The sequence below is a fragment of the Artemia sp. Qi Xiang Cuo genome, chromosome 12, assembly GCF_049724085.1.
Source record: "Artemia sp. Qi Xiang Cuo chromosome 12, ASM4972408v1, whole genome shotgun sequence".
Lineage (NCBI taxonomy): Eukaryota > Metazoa > Arthropoda > Branchiopoda > Anostraca > Artemiidae > Artemia > Artemia sp. Qi Xiang Cuo.
The window spans coordinates 9,356,096-9,374,174 of NC_142805.1; the positions used below are offsets into that span (position 1 = coordinate 9,356,096).

General features: G+C 34.7%; 1 protein-coding gene across 1 annotated transcript in view; it reads right to left on the reverse strand.

The window, feature by feature from the left end:
- The window catches only part of LOC148945742 (uncharacterized), a 382,959-nt gene extending 370,323 nt beyond the window's left edge, over positions 1 to 12,636 (reverse strand). Inside the window, exon 1 of the mRNA XM_089098153.1 lies at positions 12,435 to 12,636. The gene's annotated coding sequence lies outside the window, so the exon portion shown is untranslated. The remainder of the gene's footprint in view (positions 1 to 12,434) is intronic.
- Between the last annotated feature and the right edge of the window lie 5,443 nt (positions 12,637 to 18,079).

The window sequence follows — 18,079 nt, forward strand, 5'->3', positions numbered from 1 at the left end:
ATATAAATGTACATAATTTTTGTTCTAATATGGTTCTAAATATACCTATTTAGAACCATAGTGGTGCAATGAGATGCATGAGGTGCAAACATTGAATTATAAATTATAGCAATTGTTTCTTTATTAAAATGACCTTTCTGCCTGACTAGCAGGCCATAAGTTTTCCCGTGTTTTCCCAATATCGACGATAACACCGACTCCTGCGTAGCTTTAATTGACGGACAACACAAGGTTTTTAATGGAATCTTTATTAAAACTATTCTGTGATCCCACCCAATAGAATGATGCTGTAAATCACTAGTATTGTTTGCCACTAGGAATTCTGTTTTAGTAGATTCAATCTCTAATCCTATCTCCCGTAAACATGAATGTAATACCTTAATTGTATTATGTATTGATATTAAATTGTCCGAAAATAACGAAATATCATCAGCATAAGACAAGTGGCTAATGTCGATACCGTCAATCACATATGGGGGTAAGCACCGTGTGGCTGTTCTAATTGCGTTATTAAATATGACGAGGCTAAGAAGTGACCCTTGTTTTACTCTAGACGTCAAGAATTTCGGTCTGAAAGTCGCCCTCCCGAAAAAATTCTCACAGATGCATTACCATACCAACCTGTCAAACACTGGCCTGTAAATGGGTTCACTCCACTACGTAACAATGATGAAAAGCTTGGTGATAAAACACACTATCAAACGCTTTTGAAATATCAACTCCGCACACAAATAGTTGTTTTTAAAAGTTACGATGGTGTTGCGTGTGCATTTTGAACCCCTACACCACTTCGAAAACCCAACTGATGGTCCCCCATATCACATTTTGATGATAAGAATGGGAGTAAAATATTTTCAAATAGTTTACTAATAACAGAACAAAGTGTTATAGGTCTATTTGATGAACAACGTGAAGGATCCTTGCCCTTCTTGTGTATACAAACTACTTTACCTTCTCCCATCATAGAAGGGACATAATGCTGGGTCACTATTATTTGGTATAATAAAATAAAAGGTTCTAGTAGTTTTGCAGTACCATACAAAAGGTGCTCTGGTAACAAACCATCTGAACCTGGGGCATTCCCAAATTTTAGTAATCCAATCATACACAGCGCAATCGCGCTGCCAAAGTAAAGAACGGTGTTGGCGCTTTGTATTATTTATTTATTTTTTTCCCTTAGACCAGGGCACTTTGTATCGCAGGAGTAGTCGTAGAAACTTCAAAACGGGCTCATTCGATTGGACATTGGAGTGGCTAGTGCCCTTTTTAATAGTCAAAAGTGATTGGAGGGCAACTAACCCCCCTTTCACGCCCACACTTTCCCCAAACACATCCAATCAAAATTTTGCGACAGCCATTTTGTTCAACGTAGTTGAAAGTTCTGAAAAGTAGGTCTTTGAGGATGACAGCCCCCCTACAGCCCTCAAGCCAAGGGTTATAAGTTATGCCCTGGGGGCATGTAAGGTTTTCATAGAAAGCGTTGTCGTAGAAACTTAAAAATGGGATAATTCGATGGGAAATTGAAACGGATAGTGCCCTTTTTTATAGTCGAAAGTGATTGGAAGGCAACTACCACCCCTTCCACGCCCATCATTTCCCCAAATACATCCAATCAAAATTTTTAGATAGCCATTTCGTTCAGTGTAGTTGAAAGTTTTGGAAATTATATCTTTGAGCAGGAAACTCCCCCCAGAGTCTTCAGGGCAAGGGTTATAAGTCAGGATTTGGGGTCTTACAAGGTTTTATTGAAAACTTTGTCATAGAAACGACAAAAAGGGCTCATTCGATGGGAAATTCAAAGGACTAGTGGTCTTTTTGATAGTTGAAAGTGATTGGAGGGCAAATAACCCCCCTCTCATGCCTACCTTTTCCCCAAACACATCCAATCAAAATTACGAGATAGCCATTTTGTTCAACGTAGTTCACAGTTTTGGAAATTACGTCCTTAAGGACGACACCCCCCCCCCCCACACAGCCCTCAGAATATAAGGTATTTATAGAAAATGTTGTCGTAGAAACTTCAAAAAGGGCTTATTCGATGGGAAGTAGACAATGCTAGTGCCATTTTTAATAGTCAAAAGTAATTGGAGGGTAACTAACCCTCCTCTCACGCCACCATTTCCCCAAACACATCCAATCAAAATTTTCAGATAGTACAACTTAGTTGAGAGTCCTGGATATTAGGTCGTTGAGGATGAAACTCCCTCCAGAGCCCTCAGAGCTAAGGTTGTAAGTTATGCCATGGGGGTATATAAGGTTTTTTATTGAAGACTTTGTCGTAGAAACTTGAAAAAGGGCTCATTTGATTGAAAATTCAAAGGGCTAGTGCCCTTTTAAATAGTCGAAAGAAATTGGAGGGTAACTAACCCCGTCTCACGCAGACCATTTCCCCAAACACATCCAATCAAAATTTTTGGATAGCCACTTTTTTCAATGTAGTTGAAAGTTCTAGAAGATAGGTCCTTGAAGATTTAGACCCCCCCCCCCGCCACACACAACCCTCAAGGTAAGGGTTGTAAGTTTTTTATAGAAAGCTAAGGGTTTTTATAGAAAGCGTTGTTTTAGAAACTTCAAAAAGGACTCATTCGATTGGAGATTGAAAGGGCTAATACCCTTTTTAATAGTCGAAAATAATTGAATGTTAACTAACCCACTTCTCACACCTACCATTTCCCCAAACACATTCAATCAAAATTTTAGGATGGCCATTTTTTAAATGTAGTTTCAAAGTTCTGAAAATTAGGTCTTTGAATATGACAAACCCCCCCCCCCCCCCACAACCCTCAGAGCAAGCGTTGTAAGTTATGCCCTGGGGGCATTTAAGGTTTTTATTATTGGGAGTTGAGAGGGCTAGTGCCCTTATTAATAGTCAAAAGCGATCAGAAGGCGTATACCCCCCCCTCATACCCATCATTTCCCAAAAAACTTCCGATCAAAATTTTTATATATCAATTTTGTTGAACGTAGTTGAACAAACACACAGCCCTCAGGGCTAAGGTTGTAAGCTATGCCCTGGGGGCATATAATGTCATAGAGAAAGTGTTATCGTAAAAACTTAAAAAAGGGCTCTTTTGATTAGAATTTGTGAGGGTGTATTGCCCTTTTTAATAGTCGAAGGTAGTCGGACGGAGAATCACCCCTCCCCACGGCCATCATTTTCCCAAACATTTCCGATCAACATTTTTATATGGCCATTTTGTTCAAGGTAGTTGAAAGGTCTGAAAATTTTGTCTTTGAGGGTGACAACCCTCCCCCCATAGCCCTCAGGATAATGGGGTAATAGTATCGACCTAATTGTCCTAGAATATCGTGGGAGGACTCATTGGATCGGAAATTAAAAGTTCTAGTGCCATTTTTAAATGACCGAAAAATGGAGGGCAACTAGGCCCCCTCCCACGCTCATTTTTTTCCCAAATTCACCTGATCAAAATTATGAGATAGCCATTTTGTTCAGCATGGTTGAAAATATGATAAATATGTCAGTAGTAATCTATCTATTGAAATGAGCAGTGCTTGCGTAATTTGTCTTATCTCTAGCATGTACATGAATATACACTACAGTTTCACATGCACATTGCAAGAAGCGACCAATCCTTTACCTATAAAGTGGCCAAACACGTTTTGAAACTATAGTCGAGATTGTATAAGACAACCAGAGTGGTTTTTGTTATTGATATCAACTGTACAAGAATATGCATGTTACATACACGTGCACAATTCAAAAAAATCGAGCAGTAAAAGCGGGGATTCCCCACTGGTTCTTGAAATCTGGCTTGTTACACAAGTTTGTTTCAAACTGCAGGTTTTCATGGATGCTACAATCAGAATTGTTTGATTGACATTTGCAAAAAACGGATAAGGGATTCGCGAATTGGACTGTACGAATGATCTTATTTGAATAATAGGGAAAAAAACAGAGCTAGATAACATTTTCGAATTGGATCGTATGAAGATGGAGAAAAAAAAGAGTTAAAGTGATTAGCAGTTAAGGTAACCCTGAAGAGCATGTTAATTCATACCTTATTTATTATAAATTTGGAACAATATCATTCTATGGAAATTTTTAACGATGATAAAATGGTCTTATGACGACCTAGCTTTACTTCTTTGATGTGTTCTGTATAATACACAAGTGGCGTTTGAACAGTGTTGTCAATTTAAAATAGAGTTTAACGATATGGTAAATAAAAAATTTGATTCTAACAGTGATCTAGATGACAAGAAAAGAATTTTAGTAATGGATAGCTTTACTTCTTCGATGTGTTCTGTATAATACACAAGTGTCGTTTGAACAGTGTTGTCAGTTTAAAATAGAGTCTAACGTTATAGTATACTAAAAAGTTGATACTAAGAGAGATGTAGATGGCAAGAAAGGAATTTTAATAATGAAATTCAGAACAAACCTTATAAACATTAGAAACATTGAAAATAAAGTTGTATGGTTTTTATGAGTACAAACCATAATGGATAATAAGCACCAACGACCCTAACCAGCAGAGACATCAACCCCCCAAAGGTCCCCTATCCCCAAACTCGAAGGGCACCCCCTCCCTCCAACTTTTTGCCCCCCCCCCCATTTTTTTTGATTTTTTTTTGATTTTTAATAAATTTTTTTAACATGATATAATTTTTCAACTTTTTTTTTACATGTCTTTGAATGAGATGAAACCTACTTGAAATGACAGTAAGGAATTAAATTTCTTTGGAGTACCGATAAAATTCAACTCTTATGTTGGTGGATTGGATTTCTTCCATTGAAATGCAAGAGTTGGAATACTTCAGTAGTGTCTTGTACTGGTTTACCTTGTCACACTTACATTTTTATGATTTTTAAAGTTCATTTTTGATTTATTTAGTTAAAAGGTAAGAGTTGGAATATTTCAGTAGTGTTTTGTCGTGGTTTACATTTTCACACTTACATTCTCTCGATTTTTCAAAGTTCATCTTGGATTTCTTTCATTGAAATACAAGAGTTGGAATATTTCAGTAGTGTTTTACTATGGTTTATATTGTCAAAGTTACATTCTCTTGATTTGTCAAAATACATTTTTGAATTTTTTTCGTTGAAATGCGAGAGTTGGAATATTTCAGTAGTGTTTTATCGTGGTGTACCTTGTCACACTTATATTCTCTTGATTTTTCAAAGTTAATTTCGGATTTCTTTTGTTGAAATATGAAAATTGGAATATGGTAGTAGTGTTTTATCGTGGTTTACCTTGTCACACTTGAAGCTCTTTGATTTTTTAAGGTTTATTTTTGATTTCTTTCATTGCAAAAAAACTTTTGGAATATTTCAGTAGTGTTTTGTTATGGTTTACCTTGTCACAGTTACATTCTATCGATTTTTCAAAGTCCATTTTTGGTATCAGTTTTATTGAATTCTATATCATCAACCTTGTCTCGAATACAGGGGGTAAAATTGACAAAATCTAAGAATCGGATTGATTAAATTCTGTATCAACAACCCGTTCTCGAATACATGGGATAAAATGGAAAAAATCTAAGCGTCAGAGTGAATAAATTTTTTTTTTCAACATCTATTTTTACATACATCAAATATGATTGACAAAATCTAAGTATCAGAGTGAATAAATGCATTATCAACATCATTTGTCGGATATATCAGTTAAAATTGACATGTCAGATAAAATTTACAAAATCTAAGTTTCAGAGTGAATAATTTTTTTATCAACATCCTCTGTCAGACACATCCAATATAATTGACAAAATCTAAGTGTTAGAGTGAATAATTGTTTTATCAACATCATCGAATAAAATTGACAAAATCTAAGTATCAGAGTGATTCAATGCTTTATCAGCATCCTTTGTTGGATATCTCGGATAAAATCTAAGTATCAAAGTGATTAAATTCTTTATCAACATCCCTTTTTCGGATACATGGGATAAAATTGGTAAAATCTAAGTATCAGAGTGAATAAATGCTTTATCAACATCCTCTAGATACATTATCAACAACATTTGTCTGGTGTATCAGATAAAATTGACAAAATCTAAGTGTTAGTTTTAATAAATTCTATATCAACAACCCTTTCTCGAATTCATGGGATAAAATTGACAAAATCTAAGTATCGGATCGATTATATTCATTATCAATAACCTTTTCTCGAATACATGGTAAAAAGCTGACAAAATCTAAGTGTTAAAGTGAATAATTTTTTTTTATCAAGATCTTTTGTCAGATACACCGGATAAAATTGACAAAATCTGAGTGTTAGAGTGAATAGTTTTTTTTATCAACATCATTTGTAATATACATCAAATATAATTGACAGAATCTAAAGATCAGGACGAAGAAATGCTTTAAAACCATCGTTTATCGGATACCTCCGATAAAATTGACCAAATCTAAGCATCAGAGTGACTAATTTCTATATTAACATCCTTTTCTCAGATACATAGGATAAAATTGACAAATTCTAAGTGTTAGAGTGAATATTTTTTTTTATCAACATCCTTTGCCAGACACGTCGTATAAAACTGACAAAATCTAAGTATCAGAGTGAATAAATTCATTATCAACATCCTTTGTCGGTTATGTCGGATAAAATTGACAAAATCTAAGTATCAGAGTGACTAAATTTTATATCAACATCCTTTTCTCAGATACATTGGATAAAATTGACATAATCTAAGTGTCAGAGTTAATAAATTTCTTTTATCAACATCCTTTGTCAGATACATCAAATAAAATTGACGAAATCTAAATTTCAGAATGAATAAATTTATTATCAACATCCTTTATCAGATATATCATATAAAATTAACAGAATAATAGCATCAGAGTAACTAAATGATATATCAAAGTTCTTTTATTGAATGCATGAGATAAAAGTGACATGATCTAAGTTTCAAGTGTTAATAATTTTTTTTTATCAACATCCTTTGTCAGATACATCAAATAAAATTAACAAAATCTAAATTTCAGAATGAATCAATTTATTATCTCCACCCTTTATCGGTTATGTTGGATAAAGTTGACAGAATTTAAGTGTCAGAGTGAATAAATGTTTTTATCAACATCCTTTGTAAGATACATCAAATAAAATTGACAAAATCTAAATTTCAGAATGAATAAATGCTTTAACAACATCCTTTATCGGATATGTCGGATAAAATTGACAAAATCTAAGTATCATAGTGACTAAATTCTATATCAACATCCTTTTCTCGGATACGTAGGATAAAATTGACAAATTCTAAGTATCAGACTGAATAATTTTTTTTCAGCATCCTTTGCCAGATACGTCGGATAAAATTGACAAAATCTAAGCATAAGAGTGAATAAATTCATTATCAACATCCTTTGTCGGTTATGTCGGATAAAATTGACAAAATCTAACCATCAGAGTGACTAAATTCTATATCAACATCCTTTTCTCAGATACATTGGATAAAATTGACATAATCTAAGTGTCGGAGTTAATAAATTTTTTTTATCAACATCCTTTGTAAGATACATCAAATAAAATTGATAAAATCTAAAATTCAGAATGAATAAATTTATTATCAACATCCCTTATCAGATATATGGGATAAAATTGACAAAATCTTAATATCGGAGTAATTAAATGAGATATCAACATTCTTCTCTTGGATACATAGGATAAAATTGACAAAATCTAAGCGTCAGTGTGAATAATTTTTTTTATCAACATCCTTTGTCAGATACATCAAATAGAATTGACAAAATCTAAATTTCAGAATGAATAAATTTATTATCAACATCCTTTATCGGTTATGTCGGATAAAGTTGACAGAATCTAAGTGTCAAAGTGAATAAATTTTTTTTATCAACATCCTTAGTCAGATACATCAAATAAAATTAACAAAATCTAAATTTCAGAATGAATAAATGCTTTAACAACATCCTTTATCGGATATGTTGGATAAAATTGACAAAATCTAAGTAACAGAGCGACTAAATTACATATCACCATCCCTTTCTCAGATACGCAAGATAAAATTGCCCAATCCTAAGTATCAGAGTGAATAATTTTTTTTTTCAGCATCCTATGCCAGATACGTCGACTAAAATTGACAAAATTTAAGCATCAGAGTGAATAAATTCATTATCAACATCCTTTGTCGGTTATGTCGGATAAAATAGACAAAATCTAAGTATCAGAGTGACTAAATTCTATATCAACATCCTTTTCTCGGATACATTGGATAAAATTGACATAATCTAAGTGTCAGAGTTAATAAAAAATTTTTATCAACATCCTTTGTCAGATACATCAAATAAAATTGATGAAATCTAAATTTCAGAATGAATAAATTTATTATATACATCCTTTATCAGATATATAACATAAAATTGACAAGATCATAGTATCAGAGTGATTAAATGACATATCAACATTCTTTTCTTGAATACATAGGATAAAATTGACATAATCTAAGTGTCAGAGTGAATAATTTTTTTTTATCAACATCCTTTGTCAGATACATCAAATAGAATTTACAAAATCTAAATTTCAGAATGAATAAATTTATTATCAACATCCTTTATCGGTTATGCTGGTTAGGGTCGTTGGTGCTTATGATCCTTGATGGTTCGTACTCACATACACCTTACTACTTGATTTGCAAGGTTTCTAAGGTTTCTAAGGTTTGTTCTGAATTACAGTATTAAAATTCTTTTCTTGCCATCTACATCTCTCTTAGTATCAACTTTTTAGTATACTATAACGTTAGACTCTATTTTAAACTGACAACACTGTTCAAACGACACTTGTGTATTATAAATAACACATCGAAGAAATAAAGATATACATTATTAAAATTATTTTCTTGACATCTACATCTCTCTTAGTATCAACTTTTTAGTATACTATAACGTTAGACTCTATTTTAAATTGACAACACTGTTCAAACGCCACTTGTGTATTATACAGAACACATCAAAGAAGTAAAGCTAGGTCGTCATAAGACCATTTTATCATCGTTAACCATTTCCATAGAATGATATTGTTCCAAATTTATAATAAATAAGGTATAAATTAACATGCTGTTCAGGGTTACCTTAACTGCTAATCACTTTAACTCTTTTTTTTTTCCATCTTCATACGATCCAATTCGCAAATGTTATCTAGCTCTTTTTTTCCCTATTATTCAAATCAGATCATTCGTACAGTTCAATTCGCAAATCCCTTATCCCTTTTCTGCAAATGTCAATCAAACAATTCTGATTTTAGCATCCATGAAAACATGCAGTTGAAACAAACTTGTGTAACAAGCCAGATTTTAAGAACCAGTGGGGAATCCCCGCTTGTACTGCTCGCTTTTTTGCAATGTGCACGTGGAAGGAACATGCATATTCTTGTACAGTTGATATCAATAGCAAAAACCACTCTGGTTGTCTTATACAATCTCGACTATAGTTTCAAAACGTGTTTGGCCACTTTATAGGTAAAGGATTGGTCGCTTCTTGCAATGTGCATGTGAAACTGTAGTGTATATTCATGTACATGCTAGAGATAAGACAAATTACGCAAGCACTGCTCATTTCAATAGATAGATTACTACTGACATATTTATCATATTTTCAACCATGCTGAACAAAATGGCTATCTCATAATTTTGATCTGGTGACTTTGGGAAAAAAATGAGCGTGGGAGGGGTCCTAGTTGCCCTCCATTTTTCGGTCACTTAAAAAGGGCACTAGAACTTTTAATTTCCGATCCAATGAGTCCTCCCACGATATTCTAGGACCATTAGGTCGATACTATTACCCCATTATCCTGAGGGCTATGGGGGGAGGGTTGTCACCCTCAAAGACATAATTTTCAGACCTTTCAACTACCTTGAACAAAATGGCCATATAAAAATTTTGATCGGAAATTTTTGGGGAAATGATGGGTGGGGGGGGGGATTCTCCGTCCGATTACCTTCGACTATCAAAAAGGGCAATACACCCTCACAAATTCTAATCAAAAGAGCCCTTTTTTAAGTTTTTACGATAACACTTTCTCTATGACATTATATGCCCCCAGGGCATAGCTTACAACCTTAGCCCTGAGGGCTGTGTGTTTGTTCAACTACGTTCAACAAAATTGATATATAAAAATTTTGATCGGAAGTGTTTGGGGAAATGATGGGTATGAGGGGGGGGGCATACGCCTTCTGATCGCTTTTGACTATTAATAAGGGCACTAGCCCTCTCATCTCCCAATAATAAAAACCTTAAATGCCCCCAGGGCATAACTTACAAAACTTGCTCTGAGGGTTGTGGGGGGGGGGGTTGTCATCCTCAAAGACCTAATTTTCAGAATTTTGAAACTACATTTAAAAAATGGCCATCTTAAAATTTTGATTGAATGTGTTTGGGGAAATGGTAGGTGTGAGAAGTGGGTTAGTTAACATTCAATTATTTTCGACTATTAAAAAGGGTATTAGCCCTTTCAATCTCCAATCGAATGAGTCCTTTTTGAAGTTTCTAAAACAACGCTTTCTATAAAAACCCTTAGCTTTCTATAAAAAACTTACAACCCTTACCTTGAGGGTTGTGTGTGGCGGGGGGGGGGTCGAAATCTTCAAGGACCTATCTTCTAGAACTTTCAACTACATTGAAAAAAGTGGCTATCCAAAAATTTTGATTGGATGTGTTTGGGGAAATGGTCTGCGTGAGACGGGGGTTAGTTACCCTCCAATTTCTTTCGACTATTTAAAAGGGCACTAGCACTTTGAATTATCAATCAAATGAGCCCTTTTTCAAGTTTCTATGACAAAGTTTTCAATAAAAAACCTTATATGCCCCCATGGCATAACTTACAACCTTAGCTCTGAGGGCTCTGGGGGGAGTTTCATCCTCAACGACCTAATATCCAGGACTCTCAACTAAGTTGTACAAAATGGCTATCTGAAAATTTTGATTGGATGTGTTTGGGGAAATGGTGGCGTGAGAGGAGGGTTAGTTACCCTCCAATTACTTTTGACTATTAAAAATGGCACTAGCATTGTCTACTTCCCATCGAATAAGCCCTTTTTGAAGTTTCTACGACAAAATTTTCTATAAATACCTTATATTCTGAGGGCTGTGTGGGGGGCGGGGGGGGGGGGTGTCGTCCTTAAGGACGTAATTTCCAGAACTGTCAACAACGTTGAAAAAATGGTTTTCTCAAAATTTTGATTGGATATGTTTGGGGAAAAGGTGGGCATGAGAGGGGGATTAGTTGCCCTCCAATTCCTTTTGATTATTAAAAAGGGCACTAGCCTTGTCTACTTCCCAGTGTGGGCGTGAAAGAGGGGTTAGTTGCCCTCCAATCACTTTCGACTATTAAAAAGGGCACTAGCCACTCCAATTTCCAACCGAATGAACCCGTTTTGAAGTTTCTACGACTACTCCTGCGGTACAAAGTGCCTTGGTCTAAGCGAAAAATAAATAAACAATTAATACAATGCGCCAACACCGTTTTTTACTTTGGCAGCGCGATTGCGCTGTGTATGATTGGATTACTAAAATTTGGGAATGCCCCAGGTTCAGATGGTTTGTTACCAGAGCACCTTTTGTATGGTACTGCAAAACTACTAGAACCTTTTATTTTATTATACCAAATAATAGTGACCCAGCATTATGTCCCTTCTATGATGGGAGAAGGTAAAGTAGTTTGTATACACAAGAAGGGCAAGGATCCTTCACGTTGTTCATCAAATAGACCTATAACACTTTGTTCTGTTATTAGTAATCTTTTTGAAAATATTTTACTCCCATTCTTATCATCAAAATGTGATATGGGGGACCATCAGTTGGGTTTTCGAAGTGGTGTAGGGGTTCAAAATGCACACGCAACACCATCGTAACTTTTAAAAACAACTATTTGTGTGCGGAGTTGATATTTCAAAAGCGTTTGATAGTGTGTTGTATCACCAAGCTTTTTATCATTGTTGGTAGTGGAGTGAACCCATTTACAGGCCAGTGTTTGACAGGTTGGTATGGTAATGCATCTGTGAGAATTTTTTCGGGAGGGCGACTTTCAGACCGAAATTCTTGACGTCTAGAGTAAAACAAGGGTCACTTCTTAGCCTCGTCATATTTAATAACGCAATTAGAACAGCCACACGGTGCTTACCCCCATATGTGATTGACGGTATCGACATTAGCCACTTGTCTTATGCTGATGATATTTCGTTATTTTCGGACAATTTAATATCAATACATAATACAATTAATGTATTACATTCATGTTTACGGGAGATAGGATTAGAGATTGAATCTACTAAAACAGAATTCCTAGTGGCAAACAATACTAGTGATTTACAGTATCATTCTATTGGGTGGGATCACAGAATAGTTTTAATAAAGATTCCGTTAAAAACCTTGTGTTGTCCAATTTCACCGGAAGCGAAACCATGTTAATGCAAAACTAACTCTAAATAAAACAACTATTCCAGAAGATAATAATATTAATTACCTAGGTCTCATGCTTGACCAAAAACTTAATTTCCACCTCCACATTTCAAACACAATAAAAAAATGTTATAGAAAAGCAAATATACTAAAAAGACTTCTTTCCACACCCTGGGGTTGTAAGGAGAAAACCTTACTCCAGTTTTATAAATCACATATAAGACCCCATATTGACTATGGGCTCATTGTCTATGGTGCATGTGCAAAGACCCAGATTCAAAAAATTGAAACAACACAAAATGATATAATACGTCTCATATTTGGTCTTAGGAAACCCACAAGCACAAAGTTTCTGCTTATGGAGAGTGGATTAACAACAATAAGGGAGAGACGTAGCTTTCTCTTGATAAAAAATCTTACAAAAATAGAATCAATTAGCTCACACACATTACATAATTGGTTAAGAAATCCAGCCATGTATAGAGGTATTGCAGATGAGTATGCCAATATTCAAAAGAAGTTCCCTGTACCAGCAAAATCTATTGCACCTACTTTCCCCCAATCCCCTCCATGGAATTGGTAATTTCCCATAATAAATACTGAATTTTCCAAATGGAATAAAGATTTAACCCCCATTGCTTTTGCCAAGAAAAAATTTGCAGAACTTAATACAATTACCTATAAAAATCACTTCCAAATATTTGTTGATGGGTCAAAAATGGATGAGAAAGTTGCAAGTGGTGTTTTCCTTCCTCACCTGAAAATTGCAATGGGAGAGAGATTATTTAATAATTTATCTATAATGTCTGCTGAGTTAAATGCCATATTCATGGCATTAGAATACCTTAAGCAAAACCAACCTTTGATTGAAAATTCGAATAATATTATCATCTATTCCGACTCTTTATCAAGCCTTGAGTTGCTGGCCTCAGCTCCTCAATATAAGTTGGACATTGACACTTATCATTGTCACAGTATTATTGATAATCTTGCTTTAAGTGGCATAAAAACTTACTTTCAGTACATTCCTAGCCACTCTGGCATAAGTGGTAAGCATCAGGTTGATAAAATAGCAAAAAATGCTATAAATATTGACCAGCCAAGTGGGAGACCAATCCCAATTAGAGATATTTACCGATGGAGACTATCAGTTATTAATTTTAATAAGATTAATCCTATCCTTTCCCCCTTTCCCAATAAGTATCTTTCTAAAATTTATCATAGAATTCGTTCTGGAACAAATGGACTAAATTTCCTTGCATTCTCATATAAGCTTTCTAATTCAAGTGGTTCAATTCCCCTGTCCCCTCTTTGCAGGCATTGTAATATGAATAATGAAACAATTGACCATTGCCTATTTGAATGTAATATGCTGACGTCTGCACAACATACCTTGCTTTGTAAACTGTTAAAATACTTCAAACACCACAAAATCCCACTATCAGCCAAGAGCCTAGCCAACTGTACCTGCACACAGAGCATAGAAATCGACATCTATCATCTTATATTTGAACTCCTAGAGTCGAAAGATCTGCTGAAAGATATCTGAATATATCTAATAAATATGAGGCAATCAAGCCAGTAGCTCTGTAGCCCACAGAGTGAAGCAAAAGGAAAAGGGCTAAATAGTTACACTGAAAAGCCCGCCTGCTGTTAAATAGAAGAAGAAGAAGTTGTCCGTCAATTAAAGCAACCCAGGAGTCGGTGTTATCGTCGATATTGGGAAAACACGGGAAAACTTATGGCCTGCTAGTCAGGCAGAAAGGTCATTTTAATAAAGAAACAATTGCTATAATTTATAATTCAATGTTTGCACCTCATGCATCTCATTGCACCACTATGGTTCTAAATAGGTATATTTAGAACCATATTAGAACAAAAATAATGTACATTTATATTGAATATGACAAAAGTGTATATTATATTGAATATAACATATTTATATTGAATATAGTATATATTGAATATATATTGTGTATAACAAAAGGTGTATATTAGAACAAAAATTCGGAACATTGGATATTAATGTTAAGATGGATCAACAATACGACTGATTTCTTAGACGATCTACTGAAAATAAAATAAGTTTTCCCCTTAATTGTCTCGTTTAATGGAAAATAGTTTTGTCGCCATAGCTCAGTAAAACAGCTATTTATGCGTAATATATTATGAGTGTTTATGCGTTATGTTTTATGAGTGTTTTGAGTGGTAGGCACAAATGAGCTATCATAAGCTATTTAATATATATTCATGAGTTACTATGAGTTATATGAGCTACTAATTGTCGTCTTTTTAAATTTTTCATTTTTTTTCGTTTATTTCCTATACTCCTCTGTGTGCATCCTTGTACGCATAGAGGGCATAAATGAATTATTATTAATAGTAGTAATTAGAATATAAGACAGTTCTTGCAATTGGAGTCTTGCATTGAAAAGTCTTGATTTTATGCATTCTGCATTCTTAATCTGAAAAGGCCTTGCCTTGTCACGCTTGCCAGTTTAGCTCCTAGGAAAAATATTTGGAAACAATTTTAGACCAAGTTTTTCTTGAAATAAGTCTTCGCTCCCACCTTTAAATTTCTTAATTTGAAATTGGGCAATCTTTTGGAACCACTGAATTGAGTGGTTGGAAAGAAAAATGTTCAATCTATGCAAATTTTGCGCTTTCTGTCAGTTTCCGAAGAATTGCCGCTTCTTGTGTTTCTGGTATATTTTCAACACCAGCCACTTTTTCAGCAAGACACGTTTAAAGTATTTATTTAAATCTTCAAGGGTGTATGAGTGTATCAAACAGTTCGTGGTAACGAATTGTAAATAAGGAGCGACACGGCTCAATAGTAGTAGGGATGACCCAATAACTCGTGACCCTACACCATATATGGGCATAGACTCCCTAGGGGAAATAGATTTCCGAGAAATTGATTGCGTAACCTAACCTCATGAGTTCGTGACGGGGGTCCATATACGGGCATAGACTCCCTAGGAAAAATGGATTTCCGAGAAATTGATTGCTTAACCTAACCTCAGGAGCTCGTGACCCTACACCATATATGGGTATAGACTCCCTAGGGGAAATGGATTTCCGAGAAATTGATTGCGTAATCGAAGGGGAACTGAATTTCTGAGAAATTGATTGCGTAATCGAAGGGGAAGTGAATTTCTGAAAACTTGATTTACATAATCGGTGGGGGAATTTTATTGATCCGATAACGGGAAACAGGATCACGTGTTTCCTTCTAAACCAATCAGAGGGCTGGTTACATATTAGCGGGAGAGGATTGCAGAGAGTATAAGGAAAGGATTTTTGCTATAGTTTTTATTAGTATGTGAATAGAATTTAAAGGAGTGAGAACAGTTTGACTTTACTCATTTGGATATATTTGTGCTGATGATGAGTGGAATGTTTACTCTATTATAAGTTGATAGTGGAGTTGGTAGCAATAATACAAGAGCCCCAAAAATTGCAGTGGAAATCACGAGAGGATCACGGTTTTGTCTGGAATGGGATGAATTAAATGCAAGATATGTGATATCCTTGAGCAAATTTAAAATGGAGGATCAATTATGTTTCGCTGCAAAAGTTGATATAGCGCATGTGAATAGACTTCAATGTGCTTTAAGTGCATTAGTGAAACATATCGAAGACAATAAACTGTATCACTAATTGTATATGCTTAGTATTACTGTTGTAATTATTCAATAAAATTGTTTCAAAATCGAAAATTTTCCCTTTCTTTTTGTTGTTAGAATGTTAGGCTAAAGATTCATGGTCGGTCTAGAGGCAGCAGTCAGAGTGAAAGGATTGAAAAATGAATAAATTTGAGAGTAGGGACCTATCATGAGCTCCCATCCCACACCACTGCTGCCATCTACAATTGAGTCTAACTCCGTACGAACACCATATATGGGCATAGACTCCTTAGGGGAAATGAATTTCCGAGAAATTGATTGCGTAACCTAACCTAACCTATTGACTCGTGACGGGACTCCATATAAAAAACATAGACTCCCTAGGGGAAATGGATTTCTGAGAAATTGATTGCGTAATCTCCCGGGCCTATATAATTTATACATGTTTTTATGGTTTTTGTCACCGAGAATGAAAAACAGGATTTTTCTCAGTTAGATGCATTTTCATGATTTATTAATGTATAATGGATGATTTCAAAGTTGATTTATCTATTGTTGTTGTTGTTTGGCCAAGTGAAATGACACGATGGGTGATTTACATAATCGCTAGTGGAATGTGTTGATCTAGGGGAAGTGGATTTCCGAGAGCTTGATTTACATAATCGGTGGGGAGAATGTTTTGATCCAGAAATGGGAAACAGTAAGTACATGCCTCCTTCTAAGCCAATCAGAGAGGCGGTTACATCTCCTTTTAAGCCAATCAGAGACTCTCTTAAATATTGTTTCCAATTACATCGCAAATAGCCCTTGAGATTTCATATATAGTGGACATGCGTTGTTTTTCATGGATGTCAACAGCAATTTATGCATGTTTTTATGGTTTTTCTCGCTAAGAATGAAAAAACAGGATTTTTCTCATTTTGATATATTTTCAAGGTCGATTTATTTGTTGTTGTTGTTTGTCCAGGTGTACGCTAGGGGGAATGTATTGATTCAGGACTCAACTAGGGGAACTAAATTTCCGAGAAATTGATTGCGTAACCTAACCCAACCTCATGAGTTCGTGACGGGAGTCCATATATGGGCATACACTCCCTAGGGGAAATGGATTTCTGAGAAATTGATTACATAATCGGTGGGGGATTTTATTGATCCGATAACGGGAAACAGGATCACGTGTCTCCTTCTGAACCAATCAGGGGGCCGGAAATTTTAGCGGGAGAGGATTGCAGAGAATATAAGGAAAGGATTTTTGCTATAGTTTTTATTAGTCTGTGAATAAAATTCACAAAGTTTTTAGTTAGCAGTGTGATAACAGGAGTGAACAAGTTGAGTTAGAAATATCCTTTTATTGCAACTGTTCTATTTGAAAAGGTCATTTTCATGATTTTGAAAATTCTCATGAATCTACTGCATGTTTAGACAGCATAGAGGCAGAGATAGATGAGAAGAATCTAGAGGAAATGAGAAGAAAAATTATATGTGATATGGAGAGAAATTTATACTGATTGCAAATAAGCTCACATAAAACAAGGTTTGATATGACAGAAAAGGAAGATCAAAAGAAGAGACTGGGAAAAAGGGCTGTCTCTATAGTGTAAAAGACAGCAGTAAAAACCCAATGAAAAATATGTATAAAGCAAGATATAACTCTGAATATTATGATGAACATGTTCTAAGAGAAGAGAAAAAGTGGCCATTTAAGAGACAACATAAGAGGTCATTCTACGGAAAGGATTTTAAACAACGAAAACCGTGGTGGAAGAGTTCTCATATATCATTTAACGATAAATCTAATTATTGATATGTATAATGAGTTTTATATTGTAATCATACAATAAATTTGTTTGTATTATTTTAATTTTCTCATACTAGATATATATATAGAGTAAGGATATCATCAGAGACTTCTGTGCATGAATAGATCAGATTGAATAGATCAGCCTTTAGAGTGTTATCAATCCTCAATCAAGTTTTCTATCAAAGATAAAAAATAAATCATTCTTCTAATCTTTATTCTTTTGATATATCAATATTTATTATAGTTTTTATATACACAATCTTGGGTTCAATTACTTGA